Source organism: Pristiophorus japonicus, chromosome 15, assembly GCF_044704955.1.
Source record: "Pristiophorus japonicus isolate sPriJap1 chromosome 15, sPriJap1.hap1, whole genome shotgun sequence".
NCBI lineage: Eukaryota > Metazoa > Chordata > Chondrichthyes > Pristiophoridae > Pristiophorus > Pristiophorus japonicus.
Window position 1 is genome coordinate 78,905,035 of NC_091991.1, and position 18,387 is coordinate 78,923,421.

Here is an 18,387-nt window from a genome sequence, read left to right on the forward strand (position 1 = left end):
TCCCTCCCTTTCCTGAAGGTGTGGATTCCTTTCTAGGGTTCGGTCAATAGGATCCTAGGAACCCAGTTAGCCATTATTGAGATTTGACAATGAACTATTTGACTGCATGGGGCATCGCCGCTGCTATCGGCACCTTGTCCATTACTGATGCTCCAATGGCATTGAGGAATATTTTACTTTGAGGATCTTAATACATTGAATGTTTATTTTTGCTTAAATTAAACGTTTCTTATCTATCTAATCATAGCCAGAGAATCACCTGCAATGGCTTCTCTTACCGCCCCTGCATCGTTGCCTCTAGTGTCCCCCAAAGATCTATCCTTGGCCCCTTCCTATTCACATCTAGATGTTGCCCCTTGGTGACATCATCTGGAAACACAGCATCAGTTTCCACATGTAAGCTGATGACACCCAGCTCTACCTCACTACCACTTCCCTTGACCCCTCCATGGTCTCTAAATTGTCAGACTAGCTCTGGATGAGCAGAAATTTTCACCAATTGAATATTGGGAAGACCGATGTAATTGTTTTCGGTCCCCGCCACAAACTCAGTTCCCTGGACACCGACTCCATCCCTCTCCCCAACTCCTGCCTGAGGCTGAACCACACTGTTTGCAACCTTGGTGTCACATTTGACCCTGAAATGAGCTTCTGACCACATATCTGCAGCATAACTAAGACCACCTATTTCCACCTCCGTAACGTTGCCCATCTCCGCCCTTGCCTCAGATCATCCGCTGGTGATGCCCTCATCCATGCCTTTGTTACCTCTAGACTTGACTATTCCAAAGCACTCCTGGCTAGCCTCCCACATTCTACCCCACGTAAACTAGAGCTGATCCAAAATTCGGCTGCCCGAGTCCTAACTCGCACCAAGTCCCGCTCACCCATCACCCCTGTGCTCTCTGCCCTACATTGGCTTCCAGTTAAGCAATGCCTTGATTTCAAAATTCTCAACCTTATTTTCAAATCCCACCATGGCCTCGCCCCTCCCTATCTCTGTAATCTCCTCCAGCCCCACAACCCCCCCCCCCCCCCCGAGTTTTCTGTGTTCCTCTAATTTTGCCCTCCTGAGCATCCCTGATATTGTAATTGCTCAACCACTGATGACCGTGCCTTCTGTTGCCTTGGCCCCAAGCTCTGGAACTCCCTGCATAAACCTCTCCAGCTCTCTACCTCTCTTTCCTCCTTCAAGACGCTCCTTGAAACATACCTCTTCGATCAAACTTTTGGTCACCTGCACTAATTTCTACTTATGCGTCTAGGTGTCAAATTTTTGTCGCATAATACTCCTGTGAAACGCCTTGGGACATTTCACTACGTTAAAAGCGTTGTATAAATACAAATTGTTAAGGGAATCACTTTTTTCTTGTCTGGGAGCTGTCTACCATCAGCTTTCATTGTCTGGGAACTGTCTGCCATTAGCTTTCAGTGTCTGGGAGTTGTCTATCAGCTTTGAGCGAGGAAAATCAGCTGATCATTGTGCTTTGGTTCCAATTTTTATTCTCACTCGGATAGATGACTCAGTAAGGATGCTTCAGTTTTTAATGTAAACAATAACTTGTACAGGGTTTCTCCTATCTGCTGGTTGTGATGGGTAACTAACTCGCTGCTAAATCCTATCTCTCCATGTGCAGGGCAATCAGTGTACTGGAGAAATTGATACTGTTTCCATGATTTACATTTATAAACTGGTCAGGGCCATAGTTACTAAAGTCGCATTCCATTTTTCTCAAGGGGATTTTGAGATTTTTACCGGTGTTGTGAGCATCCAATTCTGCAGTTTTGTGTATTTTTCTCTAAAAACCACAAACCAACAGCCTTGAAAATGGTGCTTCATTCGCCGCCTTATAGGTTATGAAGAATGTTCATCCGATCGAGCCTCATTATAGACTCATGAATACCAAAGAAGTCAATTGTCTCACCACCAGATTTGAGCTATTGTATCGACCACAAGCATATACAGTTGTTACCTAAAAATGGAACCTTCATATGCCTAGATCGTGTTCTTCCCAAATCCATGCTCATCTGTCCTGCAACTCCCTGTTCGAATGCCTTCATTCAGGTTTCCGCCCCTCCCACAGCACCAAACCTGTCTAAACTGAAGTCACAAAAGACATTGTGTGTATGACCATGACTGCAATATCCCTCCCCATCGTCTTCAATCCCTAGCCTTTGACACGTTCAATCATCCTCCTCCAGCATCAGTCCTGCTGTGCAGCTTGATGGGACTGTTGTTGCTTGGTTATGCTCTTCTCTATCCCAGCGTAGCCAGAGCATCTCAACCAATGGTTTCTCTTCCCAGCTGTCACCTTGCGGGCCCCCCCCCCCCAAGGATCCTCCTTCCCTTTCTCATCTACATGCCCCCCCTCGGTGACATCATCCACAGTCACGGGGGTCAGCTTCTACATGTATGGTGATGATGACCAGCTTTACTACTTCTCCACCTTTCGCAACCCCTCCACTGCTGCTATGCTGCTGGGCTTGCTCTTTTGACCTTCATTGGGAAGACCAAAGTCGTCATCTTTGGCCACCGCCACAAATACCACACAATTGCCACCAACTCCATCCACCTCCCCAAGCATTATCTGAGGCTGGACTGCACTGTTCACAGCCTGGTGTCCTAATTAACCAGAGCTGAGCTTCCAACACCATATCGTCTTCATCACAAAGATTACATACTTCCATCTCTGCAACATCACCTGCCTACACTCCTACCTCAGCTCATCTGTCACTGAAACACATATCCATTCCTTTGTATTCCACTACTCTTCTAGCTGAGGTCTCATCCTCCGCCCTTCGTAAACTTGAACTCTTCCAAAACTCTGCAGCCCATATCCTATCTCATCAGGACCCATTTGCCCATCACTCCTGTCATCACTGACCTACATTGGCTCTCAGTCCTCCAGTGCCACAAATTTAAATCCATTCATGGCCTTCCCCCTCCCTATTTCTGTAACCTCTACAACCCCCACCCCCAGATTATGCCAGTCCTCTGATTCTGCTTGTGCATCCCCGCCGCCCTTCACCCCACCAAGAGCAGGTCTCCAGCCGTCTTGGATAACCCTTGCCTCTGGGCCAAGACCTAGCTCTGTCAAGCCCGTGTGGTGGCTGATGTACAACGGCCACCACGCGTTAAAAAAATCCAAGCACAGGCATCTTTCACCCTTCAGGATGGAGTTCAGGAACTGGAATATTAGGTCCTTTATTGAAACTGTGAACCTTTTTTGGCGTGGAAGCAAGTCATTCTCGTTTCGAGGGACTGCCTATGATGATGATGACTTGGCTTCAGCCATCCATGTCCCACACTGGAATCCCTCTCCCCCTCTTCACCTTCCTCCCTCTCCTCCTTTAAAATCCTACTTTAAAACTCGTCTCTGTGACCAAGCTTTTGATCATTTTCCTGTTTTCCTTTTGCTCAGCATCCATTTTTGTCCTTGGGCCTCTGTGAAGCATTTTTTGACATTTTTCTACCTTAAAGGTGCTATATCAATGCAAGTTGTTCTTGTTACTTGGTTTAATATTACTTTATCAACTGGGTCTCCAGTGTTGGTCAGCATGGATCGATATATGTATAAATCATAGAAAGGTTACAACACGGAAGGAGGGCATTCGGCCAGTCGAGCCCATGCCGGCTCTCTGCAAGAGCACTTCAGCTAGTCCCAATCCCCCATCCTATCCCCGTAGCCCTGCAAAAATTTTTTCTTCAGGTACTTACCCAATTCCCTTTTGAACGCCATGATTGAATTTGCCTCCACCACCCTCTCGGGCAGTGAATTCCAGATCCTAATCACTCGCTGTGTAAAAAGGTTTTCCTCCTGTCGCCTTTGGTTCTTCTGCCAATCACCTTGAATCTGGTTCTTGATCCTGTTGCCAATGGGAACAGTTTCTTTCTATCTAATCTGTCTAGACCCCATATGATTTTGAACACCTCTATCAAATCTCCTCTCAATCTTCTCTGTTCTAAGGAGAATAAGCCCAGCTTCTGCAGTCTACCCCCATTACTGAAGTCCCTTATCCCTGAAATCATTCTCTCAAATCTTTTCTGCACCCTCTCTAAGGCCTTCACATCCTTCCTAAAATGCGGTGCCCAGAATGGGACACAGTACTCCAGTTGAGGCCAAGCCAGTATTTTATAAAGGTTCATTATAACTTCCTTGTTTTTGTACTCTATGGGCCTGAAATTCAGTACCGCTGGAAAGCTGATGTTCCCCCCCCGCCCCCCCACCTTTTTGTGGCCATTAGCGCCGACATTTTTTAGTGGCTGGGCCACCCCATATTCAGCTCCAAAAGTGAACACATGGGTTCCAGCGCTGATGCACCCTTCCAAAGTGGAGTTTCCAGCTGCTCCATGACCTTTTTAAAGACCAGTGTTTGCAGCAAGGCTTTGAGGGGGGAAGGAGTTTGGAAGGATGGCTGGTGTAAGAGGTGCAAGGAGAGCCAACAGGTTCACTGATATGGAGCTGGAGACACTGATGGACGGTGTGGAGGACAGAAGAATAATACTGTTTCCTGACGTGGGGAGACCTGGCAGACAGGCAGTACATAATGCATGGAGGGAGATTGCAGGGGAGGCGTCAGGCACCTCCATATATGTGAGGACGCACCCTCCCAGGAGGGTGCTGGCCAGTCTGTACTCTGCCCTTCCAGGGTGGCAATGGGTCGAAGCCTCCTAGCTCTAGGGCGACGGGGATCCTCCTCCTCTTCCTGCACCGCCTCCTCCTCCTCTTCAGGTGTTACTGCTGGCTCGACCTCCAGTGGCTGTCCCCTCATGATGGCCAGGTTATGCAGCATGCAGCAGACCACGACGATTATGGAGACCCATTGAGAGTACTACAAGGTGCCACCAGAATGGTCCAGGCACCGGAACCTCTACATAAGGATGCCTATGCACTGCTCGATGATGCACCTGGTGCCACAATGAGCGTCATTGTATGCATGCTCTGGTGCTGTCCTGGGGTTCCACAGACGAGTGAGCAGCCAAGTGGACAGGGGATACTCCTTGTCCCCAAGCAGCCAACCGCAATCCTGATTCAGGCCGGTGAAGATGGTGGGCGCACTGGTCTGGCGCAGAATGAACAAATCAAGGCCGCTGCCTCCCTTGCCTGCTGCCTATCTGCATGATGCTGACGGCGGCACCTTCTCCTGTGTGTGCCGCCCTGCTTCTGAGCGGGTGTACCAGGTGTCGCCCTCCCAATACTCCGCCCATCCTCAGGGTGAACCCTGCCAAGCAGGTCTCTGCAGCCCACAGGACTCCATTAAAGAGTCAGACCTGAAAGTTGTACTAAAGCACAGGGGTATGTGCAAACCTCTGAGCAGCACTCAGCAGTTTTAATGGAGCCAAAACAATTAATAAAACTATATGAAAAGCTAATTACTGCGGACCACGGAAAATGATATTAAAAACACTAATAAGTAATATAACATTTTACCTACGAAAGGGCCCCAGCGGTGTTGCGTTCGAGCACCACATCGAAAACCTCGCGGGGGCACTGCCGGAAAAAGTCCTATCTTTTCCTCTGTGTATTTAGCTGTGGTCGTACCTTTAGAGCGGCTTCACCGCGCCGTTTCCAGCGGAAGTGAACACCGCTCAAATCCTCCCCCAGCTGAATATGGGAAAATCATCAATCGATTTTTTTCGATCAGCCGACCAAACCCCACGGTAGCCGTCCCTTTGGGGATGGTGAATTTCTGGCCCTAAGCCTCTAATTACCAGAAACGATGTTGCTTGAAGTGATGAAGGAATGTGCTAGGGTTTGAATGGAACAAGAGGAAATGTGCGGAGGTGGGCATGGAGGAAGTGGTTTGGGGCAAGAAGCTGAGGTCTGGGCCGAGCAAAATGGCAAGATTCTGCACTTAGTGTCCTTCAGCCAGGAAGGAGTTTGACCAGACGCTCCGAGGTGCTGGAGGGCAGCCTCAGCTTTGCCAACATTCAACTGGAGATAGTTTGGCTCCTCCAGGTTTTCTTATCGCATAGGCAATTTAAAGTTGTGGCAACAACCTTTGAGCCAGTGGAACAGGCAGCAAGGTAGAACGAGGTACTGTCAACATAACTGGCAGCTGACTCCATGCTTTTAGGTGTTACCTCCAAGAGGTAGATTAAGAGGGGGCGGGCCAAGAATCGACCCCTGGGGTACACTGAAGGTGACTGCGAGTGAGGAAGAGAAGCCGCTGGCAGCAATGTTAAGTGCTCTTTAATTCTTCCTTAGTAACCAGATCATCTTGTTTTGCCCATAGATCATTGTTTTTTTCTTAATATTGAAATGTACTTATTTGCTGTACTTGTACACTATTTCTGGAAAATCCTTTTAAAAAATAATTTAAATCACTTGTGCTGAGGTTATGAAAGATGTAAAATAATAATTACAGCTGTGTTTCTTTTAATTGCAAAGTCAAGGGCAAGGACCTATAGAAACATAAAAAATAGAAGCAGTAGTAGGCCATTCGGCCCTTTGAGTCTGCACCGCCATTCAATATGATCATGGCTGATCCTCTATCTCAACACCATATTCCCACTTTTTCCCCATACCCCTTGATGCCTTTTGTTTCTAGAAATCTACCTATCTCCCTCTTAAATATATTCAGTGACCCCACAGCCTTCTGTGATAGAGAATACCACAGGTTCACCACCCTCTGAGTGGAAAAAATTTCTCCTCATCTCGGTCCTAAATTTCCTACCCCGTATCCTGAGACTGTGACCCCTTGTTCTAGACTTCCCATCCAGGGGAAACATCCTCCCCGTATCCAGTCTATCCAACCCAGTCAGAATTTTTTTTCTAGATTGTCAATTTTGAAATTGCAAAAGAGATTAGGTACAGGAGGAAGTAAAATTGCATTTCTATAGCACTTTCCGCATGCTCAGGATATCCCAAAACATTAAACAACCAATAGGTACTTTTTAAGTTATCAAGAAACGCAGCACCCAATTTGCACATAGAAAGATCCCACAAATGGTAATGGGATCATCTGTTTTAGTGGGGTCAGTTGAGGATACTGGGAGAACCCCCCTGCTCTTTTTTCAATAGTGTCGTGCGATCTCTTATGTTCATGTGAGAGGGCAGATGGGGCCTCAGTTTGACGTCTCATCTGAAATACTGCGCCTCTGCTCGTGCAGCCTTCCCTCAACACTGCACTGGAGTTTCAGCCTGGAGTATGTGTTCAAGTCTCTGGAGTGTGGCTTGTGCCCACAACCTTCTGACTCAGAATTAGAACAAGAAGTAGTGATAAAGTTACTCCAAGCTTGGATTTTGAAAGCCTGAATAAAGAGAAATACATAGAAGTGACAATGTAGAAAAAGGCCATGTGGCCCAACCAGTCCATATCAGCATTTACCCTCCATATGAGCAAATAGCTCCAAACACATTGAGCTACCCTGTTCCCACATTCCTTCAACCATTTTCATTCATCCACCCATCCTAGAATCCTAAACCCTTGAATGTTGACATTTTCTGTTCCAACCACTAAACCTGGGAGTGAATTCCACAGCCTCTCAACACTCAGTGTAAAGAGTCCCTCCTGCCTTCTGTTTTAAATATCCTGCATTTAATCTTGTATCTATGGCCCCTCATTCTTGACACCTGGAAACAGTCTATTCTGTCCCATCTTGAAGATTGTAGGAGGAGGGAAGAGGTCCACTTTGTTGAGGTCTTGGGAAAGAATGAATCAAAGAGATGACTCTTGATTGCAAGAATGAGGATGTCTGGAGAAGGAGGAGTAACAGTTCAAGGATGGTGTATCTTTGAATTCATTCCAGGGATGTGGATATCGCTGGCAAGGCCAGCATTTGTTGCCCATCATTCGTGAAACATATAATGCTAACCTTTTAGAGGTGCATGGTGCCAAACCCCCTCAAAGGTTTTGGAGATATTGGAACCATTTATGACATAAGGGCCTAGAAATTAGTCTGTGTAATGCCTGTTTTTCAGGCACTGCTCGGAGTACTAAGATCCCAATATGAAGGCAGGTAGCGTGCGCACATTTCCAGTGCGCTGCCTGCCATATTAGGTAAGGACAAGCAAGGCGACCGTTACCATTGCTTGAAGCAAGCGTTAGGCCTTGTGCATATGCAAATAAGGGGCCTTATGTCAGCTTGAGGCCCGCTGCTGTAAGATTGGCGACACTAGCAGCGACCCAAACCTCCACTCACTGGACTCTTCACGCTTCACTGGGAACATTAAATGGGGACAGGGCGGGGAGTGTAAACTACACCCTTCACACACCTAGAAATGGGGGGGGGGGTTAGAATCTTGCAATTATAGTGCCTTTCTCGACGTAGTTACTTTTGTAATGTCGGAAATGCGGCAGCCAATTTGCACACAGCAAGCTCCCACAAACAGCAATGTGATGATCTGTTTTTTTAGTGATGTTAGGTGAGGGCTAAATATTGTCAAGGACAACAGGGATAATTGCCCTGTTATTCTTTTGTGCTCAACTGTCTGGAGTGGAACTTGGACCCAGAGGTGAAGGTGCTACCAACTGAGCTACGGCTGACAACAAAAACTATACTCAAATACCGGAGATTTAATAAAATACTCTGAATAAGGTCCAAATTCTCAGTTTCAGAAGTTTGAAGTCTGCAATTGCCAACAATATTTTTGCTGCAGTACAGATAAGCCGTTAATAACAGATTATTCCTAACCAGTATTTTAAGATGATCCCCTTATTTTTTCGTCTCCGACCACAGATATTATTTTCAAGAAAATCTCTTTCGCTCTCTGGGAAGTCTACATTCAAAAGGAAAAATCTATGCTATCTTATTTTGTAACCGTTCTCCCCAAATACTGCACGATGTTCAGTGGGCCACTCCCCAATGTCAGTTCTTATGCAGGATATTGGTGTCTCCTGTAAAACTGCAGCCTTGTACGTTGTAATGTCATGTTTTCAGATATAACCCCAAAAAAGCAGAGCTCAGAGACTGACGATTCAAGATGGCCGAGTCTGCCTCTAGCTGCAAGTCAATTTTTTATTGAACACAAACCTGGGACTTCTCAGTGCCTAAACAGTTGATTGGCAAGTTAACTGTATTGAATTGTACAACCAGTAAGGAGCTTGAGGGCAGCATGAACGCTTCCGAGGACACTTAGAGCATGCAGTAGGAATTACATGGAGTAACTATTTCTAGTGCTCTGTTTTACTGTTTCGAGCTGAATGATGGTGTTAGTTCTGTGAATCATCAGTGAAAGACTTACCGTTTGGAATGAGGTGACCTTCTAACTAATAATGAATCCTTATCTAATGGATTTTGAAAATGTAGAGAAATGAGAATTAATTCCTCGGACAATAACAAGGATTCAAGAAAAATAATCCTTAATAAAATTAAATACTGGTTGAACCTCCCTTATCAAGAACTCTGTTATCTGGAACCACCTCTTATCCAGAACCATTCCCGGCCACTAGATGGTACATGCGCAGAACTCCGACATGAACGAATTGAAGTCCTTCCTCGATGTCGACTCCCGCAATCGCTGGCCTGACCCCACGATCCATCGCACCCCCCCCCACCCCCCGGCTATCTCTCTGCCGCATTCCCAGCCCCAAGCCAGCCAGTCCCGATATTCCATTGCTCAGTACCCGTACCATCCAATTTAACGTGACCACCCCTCGTCCGGAAAAATCCCTTATCCGGAACAGACTGGTCCCGAGAGGTCTGGATAAGGGAGGTTCAACCTGTAGTTAATACAACTATTTTCGGCTCCATGTAGAGTGCTCGTACCGAGTCACGTGGGTGCATCCTGGGAGTGTTCACCACAGAGTGCTCACATGTATTTATGTGTAGTCAGGCTGGGCAGCCTCAGAAGGGGAAATGATCGCCATCAATGAACCAATATTCAATGGATAAGCAGAGATGCATGGAGAACAGCCCAACTGCTCATAAAAGACGCTACATAAATGCAAGTATTTTATATTTAAGACGGAGATCGATAGATTTTGGACTCGAGGAATCAAGGGATATGGGGATAGGTACTCTACCATTTCTCTCCATCCTCCTCACCTTGCACATAGTCCATACAACTGGTTTCATCATAGGAGTTGACCCTCTGATGATTCAACGTCACATTCAAACTCTGTTGATTTAAAATGACTAGGCAATTACCGATGATGAATGTTTGATCCACTGAAATAAAAATGCTTGTAAACCGAGTGAGCCATGGTAACTTCTGATTTATTTTAGAATATTTAAAAATATGTGAAAGCAGTACTTCGCAATGACCTACAAGTTTTGTAGCGTGTACTGGTACTTATTAAAATATAGGCAGGCTTGGGCCAAAAGTGGAGTTTTAGAGTGGGGCCCGCGTTGAAATCCAGCTCATACTGTAAGGAGCTTCTGTGAAGGTTGAACTTGTCAAACTCAAGTTCAGAATGGCAGTAGAGAACTACCCGTCATTTTACGCAACATGGCGATTTCATCCTTAAGAGATGACGAAGAAGGCATGGCCACGATAGGAGCTGAAGACGACTGAATATGGAGTGCACTGTTGTGGGGACGAGGGAGTCACAGGTATGAGACCTGGACGTGCTTACCCACTATACTGGGTGGGTAAAGTGAGCAAGTGTTTCATTGCCAAGCACTGAAAACCTTATCCTGAGTGCAACAAAATCACCAATATTTGGTGTAGGTTTATTAAAAGGTTTGATTAATACTTCACAGTCTTTGTGATGCTAAAGAAGATACTTTTTATTCCATTATTACAGTGATTAATCTGTAAGACAGGGCACATCATGGGTCACTTGCAAAATCTGATTTATGTTCGTCGAAGCTGAGACACTCTTGGAGATAACTGTTGCAAATTTGGGACGATCACAGATATGTTCTTCGGTCGTCATCCTGAGTGACGACTATTTATGGAAGTTCACTTCCACTGACCCATATCTGCTTATGTGGGAACAGGAGCAGCAAGTGTTACAGTGAAACTCATGATTTTTTCAGGATTTCCATAATCTCTTTTAAGAATGGGTTAACACTCGGTGAGGCATAGTTTGAATTGTACGCTGCATTATTCCACAGTAGGTAAAACACACTTCAATTGCTGAGAGTCACTTGATACAATCAGTAAAGCACGAGGGTGTGCCCACTTTAGTTGGTTATCTAACTCAACTTGAGAAGCACAATCTCTCTGTACTCTGTCCCACTACCCAGGACTGCAGTCCACACTCTGAACAGCTTCTGCTGCTCAATTGCCTCTTGGTATCTGTGTTGTAATTTTCCTTCACACAGATCACAAAAAAGTTTTTTGCACCATTAGCAAAGTATCCTTCTGAATAACCAGACATGGCTGCCGACTTGTCCATTGGCTCTGAGAAAAACAATCCCATTATAATTACCATTTGTGTGCTGACCAATCCACAACTCAGCATGAGGCTATTTTGGGACATTAACCTTTCTGAGGCAAGCTTTGGTTTAAAAAAAAACACGTCATATCAGCACTCACAGCCAAGTCCTTTCTGTGCCAAAAATGAGCAAAAAATCTTGAACAGTGAAAATGCTACAATGGCAAATGGATTATGAACAGCTTCAGAGGCAGGATATAAATCACATTACACACAAGGCTATGGCCTAATCTTTTTCTACACCACTGGCTGATTTGTCCAACCTAAATGGTAAATTGACCAATTGCATGCTTCCAGTGATGGGCTGCATTTGAAGGGAGCGCAGATCAGAGACATAAGAAATAGGAGCAGAAGCAGGCCATATGGCCCCTCGAGCTTGCTCTGCCATTCAATAAGATTGTGGCTTAACTTCTACATCAACTCCACTTTCCCGGCCTATCCCCATATCCCTTGATTCTTCGAGTCCAAAAATCTATCAATCTCCGTCTTAAATATAAAAAGACTTGCATTTATATAAGCGTCTTTCATGAGCACCGGACGTCTCAAAGTGCTTTACAGCCAATGAAACACTAGTGTTGTAATGTGGGAAACGCGGCAGCCAACTTGAACACAGCAAACTCCCACAAACAGCAATGTAATATACTTAATGTATATACAATAGAAACAATATACTCAATGACGGAGCATCCTCAGTCCTCTGGGGTAGAGAATTCCAAAGAATTGCAACCCTCTGAGTGAAGAAATTCCTCCTCATCTCAGTCTTAAATGGTCGACCCCTTATCATGAGACTATGCCCCCTAGTTCTGGACTCTCCAGCTAGCAAAAAAACAGCATCTCAGCATCTATCCTTTCAAGCCTTCTGATAATTTTATATATTTCAATGAGATCACTTCTCATTCTTCTTAGCACCGGAGAATATAGGCTCAATCTCTCCTCATAGCACAGCCCTCTCATCCCAAAAATCAATATAGTGAACCTTTGCTGCACCCCCTCCAAGGCAAATATATCCTTCCTTAGGTACGGTGACCAAAACTGTGCACAGTACTCCAGGTGTGGTCTCACGAAAACACAACTTCCTTATTCTATACTGCAACCCCCTTGCAATAAAAGCTAACATAGCATTTGGCTTCCTAATTGCTTGTTGCATGTTAACTTTCTGTGATTCAGGACGACAACACTGTCGTGCTGCTTAACTGACCCATGCTCTGTTCGAGCTTGGCTCCCTACTGGGATCATTGGATTTACTCTATTATTTTACCACCCCAGCTCAAAGTAAATAATGCTAAACATGATGCATATACCCTGTACACGCAATTCATATTGGGGCTAGCTAATTCAGTACAGTTTAGCTCAGAGGTAGCTCGTTAACCTCTGAATGAGAAGATTGTAAGTTCAGGATATTTTCACATCATCTAGGCTGATACTAGTATCGAGACAGTGCTGCATTGCCGAGGTGACATATTTTGGATGAGACGTTAAACTGAGGTCTCGTCTACCTGTTAGGGTTGTAAAAGAACCCATGGACCTATCCAAAGGGATGGGAGATCTTGTAGGTCCTGGTCAACCAACATTACTAAAACAGATTAATTGGTTGTGTATCTCGGTTACTGTTTGTGGGACCTTGCTGTGCTCAAACTGACTGCTGCATTTTCCTACAAAACAGCAATGACTCATACATAAAAATGAATTAATTCACCCTAAAGCACTTTGGGACATTCTGATGGCATAAAGTGTGCTCTTGGGCTGCAAGGAGAGATTAAGGGAACTGAAAATGTTCATAGTGGATGAAGGGAACTCAGGGGATCTTGTCCAAGGGTCACCAGGATATTAGATGACCTGAAGCCTAATAAATTAGTTGATATAACCACAAATTCTGCAAGCAGGGGCCATGGACCCAACATCAGAAGTGGGACCCTACCTCACACAGGAATGTGTGGAACAAAGTTCCCAGGAAGACAGTGGAGGTGGAAAGTGTCAGTACATTCAAGAGAGGGATTGATAGTTTGGCTTTACCCCAATCAAATCCTTTGTTAGACAGCATGTGTCGGTCCCTCAGCGTTGCACCTTGTGATATGGCCGCAGCCATCTTTTTTTCCAGCCACGTTGCACCTCGCTACAGCAGGGACGCCATCTTGTCTCTGTCCTCGAGGTCGATTGCCTTGATCCTTCTCTCCCGCGATTCTGCCACAAAAGCTGGAAGAGTGCCTGTGAATTCGATCTTCCTCCCCAGGAGTCCTGCCACTGGAACCGGGAACGTACTTTTAGGTCGTTCCGGTTGGATCTTTGCCACGCAGTGGTGATGGACGATCTGTGCCTCAGGTGCTGCATTGGTCTGTTCTCTGGTCCAAGCGAGGGTCCGGTTTTGCTCTGCCTCTGAGCACGGAGAACATCGATTGCTGGAGTGAAGAGGTCTTCCCATTTCCACTGGATCTTCCCCATCCACCTTCTTCTGAGTAGCGTTGGACCATCACCTGCAACAATCCACAGAGGTAACTTACGCACCACACTTACATCCGCACTACCAAGGACTGGGATCAGCTCCTTGGTATAGGTGCGCAACTTTTCCTGTACTGGAACCAGTTTGTCGTTTTTTGTTCCATAGCCTCTTAAAGGCATCCTGGCTCATCAATGACTGGCTTGCTCCCATGTCCACTTCCATGAAGCATGAAGACTGGAATGCTGTTTATCTCGATTTCCATCTTCACTGGAGGACAATTGGTGATGCAGGTATACACTCCATACACTTTTTCTTGGGGCTGAGCTGCCTGTCTGGCCAAATCATCATACTCCCCGCTGGATTCAAAGTCATCTACCGACTCCTCTGCTAGGTAGTGAGTCGTATTTCTTTTACACATATGCTGGAAGTGGCCCTTCGTGTTACAGGCTTTGCATATGTACTCAGTAAACCGACACTGGTGAGCCCTATGGTTTCCTCCGCAACGCCAGCATGGTGCTACTCGATTAGCACCCCTCGGCAGACTCTGAGTTCTGGAACCCTGAGGCCTATGCTCTCTGCCCTGGGCAGAGCCACGTTCTACAGTCTTGTCTGTGAAAGGCACCATTCCGTGTACAGTACTTGCCGGGTCTGAGTCCACAGGATGAATAATTTGCTTGGTGCTGCAGGTCGAGGTCATGAACGCCTGACTGATGCTGATGGTCTTCTGCAGGTTGACTGCGCTGTCGGCAGATAATAGATTGTGAAGGAGGCCCTCGTGGCCAATTCCTATAATAAAGATGTCTCGCAATGTTTTGTTGAGGTGCGTGCCAAAATCACACGAAGCCGCAAGTCTCCTGAGGTCAGCAGCATATTTTGTAATCTGGCCCTCAGGTCTGCGGTGAGTGTAGAATCTGTGCCTGGCCGTGAGGATGCTCTGTTTTGGTTTTAGTTGGTCGCGAATTAGTTCTGTCAGCTCATCGTATGTCTTATCCCTGGCCTTTGTGGGTGCCATCAAGTCCCTGACAAGGCAGTAGACCTCGGGCCCACAACTGGTCAGCAGTATAGCCTTGCACTTCTCCGCCAATGTGTCCGTCTCCCCTGCCACGTTTGCCTTGAAATATTGCTCGAGCTTTTCCGTAAAGGCATCCCAATCATCACCCTCTGTGAAGTCTTTTAGTGTGCCAATGGTAGCCATAATTGCATGAAAGTCCGTATTCTCGTCGCCAGTTGTTATGTCTGTAATGCACTTATGAATGACTGCACGAGGGAAATGTGTTGTACTCAAACTGTAGTGACCTTGGTCCTTTATTCGTAACTCCAGAGCGGGGCACAAGCATGGTGGGCAGCCTTTTATACTGGGCCCTGCACACCTGTGCAGGTGACCCTCAGGTCTCCCACCGCAGTGCCCTCTGGTGGACAGCCTCTGCCACAGGTGCAGGAAACCCCGGTCTCCACCAGTTGCACTCTCTAGTGGTGCCAGCATAGTATGTACACAGTGTAAACCTTATTGATAGTACATCAGGTAACAAGTCTCCATCTTATGCAACTATACAGTGACTACACAGAGAGTATATCTATAGTCTGCATATATAACATATATCTGTAGAAGCTTTTCTATTTCTTGCTAGTTTACTCTCATAATCTATCTTCTCTCTCTTTTATTATATTTTTAGTCATCCATTGCTGGTTTCTAAAAATGTCCCAATCCTCTGGCCTTCCACTAATCTTCGCAACCTTGTATGCCTTTGTTTCCAATTTGATACCATCCTTTACTTTTGAACACTTAATATGAATCTGCACCGTGTACGAGTCAGCAACCTTCTCCTTAGGTTGTCGACTAGCTGTGAAAAGAAGTATCTCTTGACTTGTAACCTATATTTACATATTTTATATACTCATGTCCCCTGGTTCTACCTTAACTACATAACCCAAATAGCGTATCCACATCGATCCTTTCTATTATAAAGATCTCAATCAAATCACCTCGAAGTCTATGCTTTTCTAGAGTTACAAAGGCCCAGCTCTCTAAGTCTATTGTGGCAACTAAGGGCCATTAACCCAGGTTAACCCTGTTATGTATGTAATAACTCGATAGACTGAATACTGTAAACTAACACAGGTACAAACCTGGCTCTGCTTTATTAGGGCCCAAAGTGATTACATTACATGATGGCTTGCCTTTTAGACCTGGGCTGCACACCTGAGCGTACAGCTCAATGACCTCCGACATTGGCGCCACCTGGTGGCTAGTAACCCCAAGCATACATACCTGACAAACCCTTTGGCGCTTCACTGATGCTTTTCCAGGGCCTCTATATCACCCATCATATGAGGGAGCCAAAACTGCAAGCAATATTCCATATAAGCCTAAGCAAGGCTTTACACAGGGACAGTATAATGTTTTTTGTTTTGTATGTGATCTTTCCTGGAAATACATCCAAGCACTCTATTTACTTTTGCCAATTGCCTCATAGCACTGGTTATGAACCTTCAGCGATTCATGTACTATGACACCTAACTTATCAAAGTTACAAGTGACATCCTATGTTACTGTTGTAATATCCACCAGCTAGTCCTCACCGCATAGCACTCCCCCCCACAATCATCAAGATCCACGGCGCGGCCCTGGGCACCGTGGACCATTTCCCAAATCTCGGGAGTCTCCTATCAACAAGAGCAGGCATCGACATCGAGATCCAACACCGCCTCCAATGCGCCAGTGCAGCCTTCGGCCGCCTGAGGAAAAGAGTGTTTGAAGACCAGGCCCTCAAAACTGCCACCAAGCTCATGGTCTACAGGGCTGTAGTAATACCTGCTCTCCTGTATGGCTCAGAGACTTGGACCATGTACAGCAGACACCTCAAGTTGCTGGAGAATATCACCAACGATGTCTCCGCAAGATCCTACAAATCCCTTGGGAGGACCAACATCAGCGTCCTCGTTCAGGCTAACATCCCCAGCATTGAAGCACTGACCACACTCGATCAGCTCTGCTGGGCAGGCCACATAGTTCGCATGCCAGACATGAGACTCCCAAAGCAAGTGCTCTACTCGGAGCTCCTTCACGGCAATGAGCCAAAGGTGGGCAGCGGAAACGCTGCAAGGACACCCTCAAAGCCTCCCTGATAAAGTGCGACATCCCCACTGACACTTGGGAGTCCCTGGCCCAAGACCGCCCTAAGTGGAGGAAGTGCATCCGAAAGGGCGCTGAGCACCTCAAGTCTCAACGCCGAGAGCATGCAGAAATCAAGCGCAGGCAGCGGAAAGAGCGTGCGGCAAACCAGTCTCACCCACCCCTTCCCTCAACGACTATATGTTCCACCTGTGACAGAGTCTGTGGCTCTCGTATTGGACTGTTCAGCCACCAAAGAACTCACTTCAGGAGTGGAAGCAAGACTTCCTTGATTCCGAGGGACTGCCTATGATGATGATGTAATATAGTTCCACCTAGTGGACAACTGCTCCACCTAGTGGACTACTGTGGTAATACAGCCATTGCTGTTTACAATAATAAAAAGGAATGGAGCCATCTTGTAAGTGCAGTGTGTTTGTGATGTGGTAAAGAATATACCACATCTGTGACAAAGGCAAACTATCCCTCCTCATCCTTCTTGACTTGTCTGCAGCCTTTGACATGATTGACCACTCCATCCTCCTCCAACGCCTCTCTACCGTGGTCCAGCTGGGTGGGACTACACTCGCCTGGTTCCATTCTTATCTCTCTAATCATAACCAGAGACTAACCTGCAATAGTTTCTCTTTCCGCTCTCGCACCGTAACCTCATGTCCCCCAAGGTTCTATCCTTCCCCTCCTCCTATTTCTCCCTATACATGCTGCCTCTCGACAACATCATCTGAAAACAGTGCGTCAGTTTCCACATGTACGGTGATGACACCCAGCTCTACCTCACCACCACCTCGCTTAACTCCTCCACTGTCTCCAAATTGTCAGACTGCTTGTCCGACAACCAGTACTGGATGAGCAGAAATTTCTGCCAACTAAATATTGGGATGACCAAAGCCATTGTCAAGTTTAAAATCAAATTAAAACCCAGCCCACAAACTTAGTCAATTAAAAGGTGATCCTCATTAGTGAAGTAATTACCTGGGAGGAGATGTGCCAGTTTGAGCCACTGGGCATTGGGATGAAATTGGTGACTGCACTAAACTAGGAAATACTGTCGTAATGGCTTTTTCAAATAAAGGTGTTGGCTGCTTGGATATAGAACACTTTGTGTTTGCCTGTGAGGAGAGCCAGGGAGCGTGTTTCAAAACAAACATCAACTAAATTATTTTAATAAAACATCAAGATAGTTGAAGCCCGAGTATGACCGACAATTCCGTGCGGAGAGAACTTCCTGTCACAGGAGGGGAAAAGCCCTGTGTTAGGGTGAAGGTAACAAAATCATCATCAGGGCCACGTCAACATCAAAGCTGTTTCACCACCTGAGAAGGTCTGTGAGGAAGCTCAGAGCTCTGTGCTATGGTAGACTGTGTTATCAGTGGGCGACATAGTCTGAAAGAAACAAATTGCTCAGAACAGATTTTATTGTTTTGTGTCGAACAGACAAGGAACTTCAAAAGAAAAGTTTTGCTTTAAAATGCACCTTTCACGACCACCA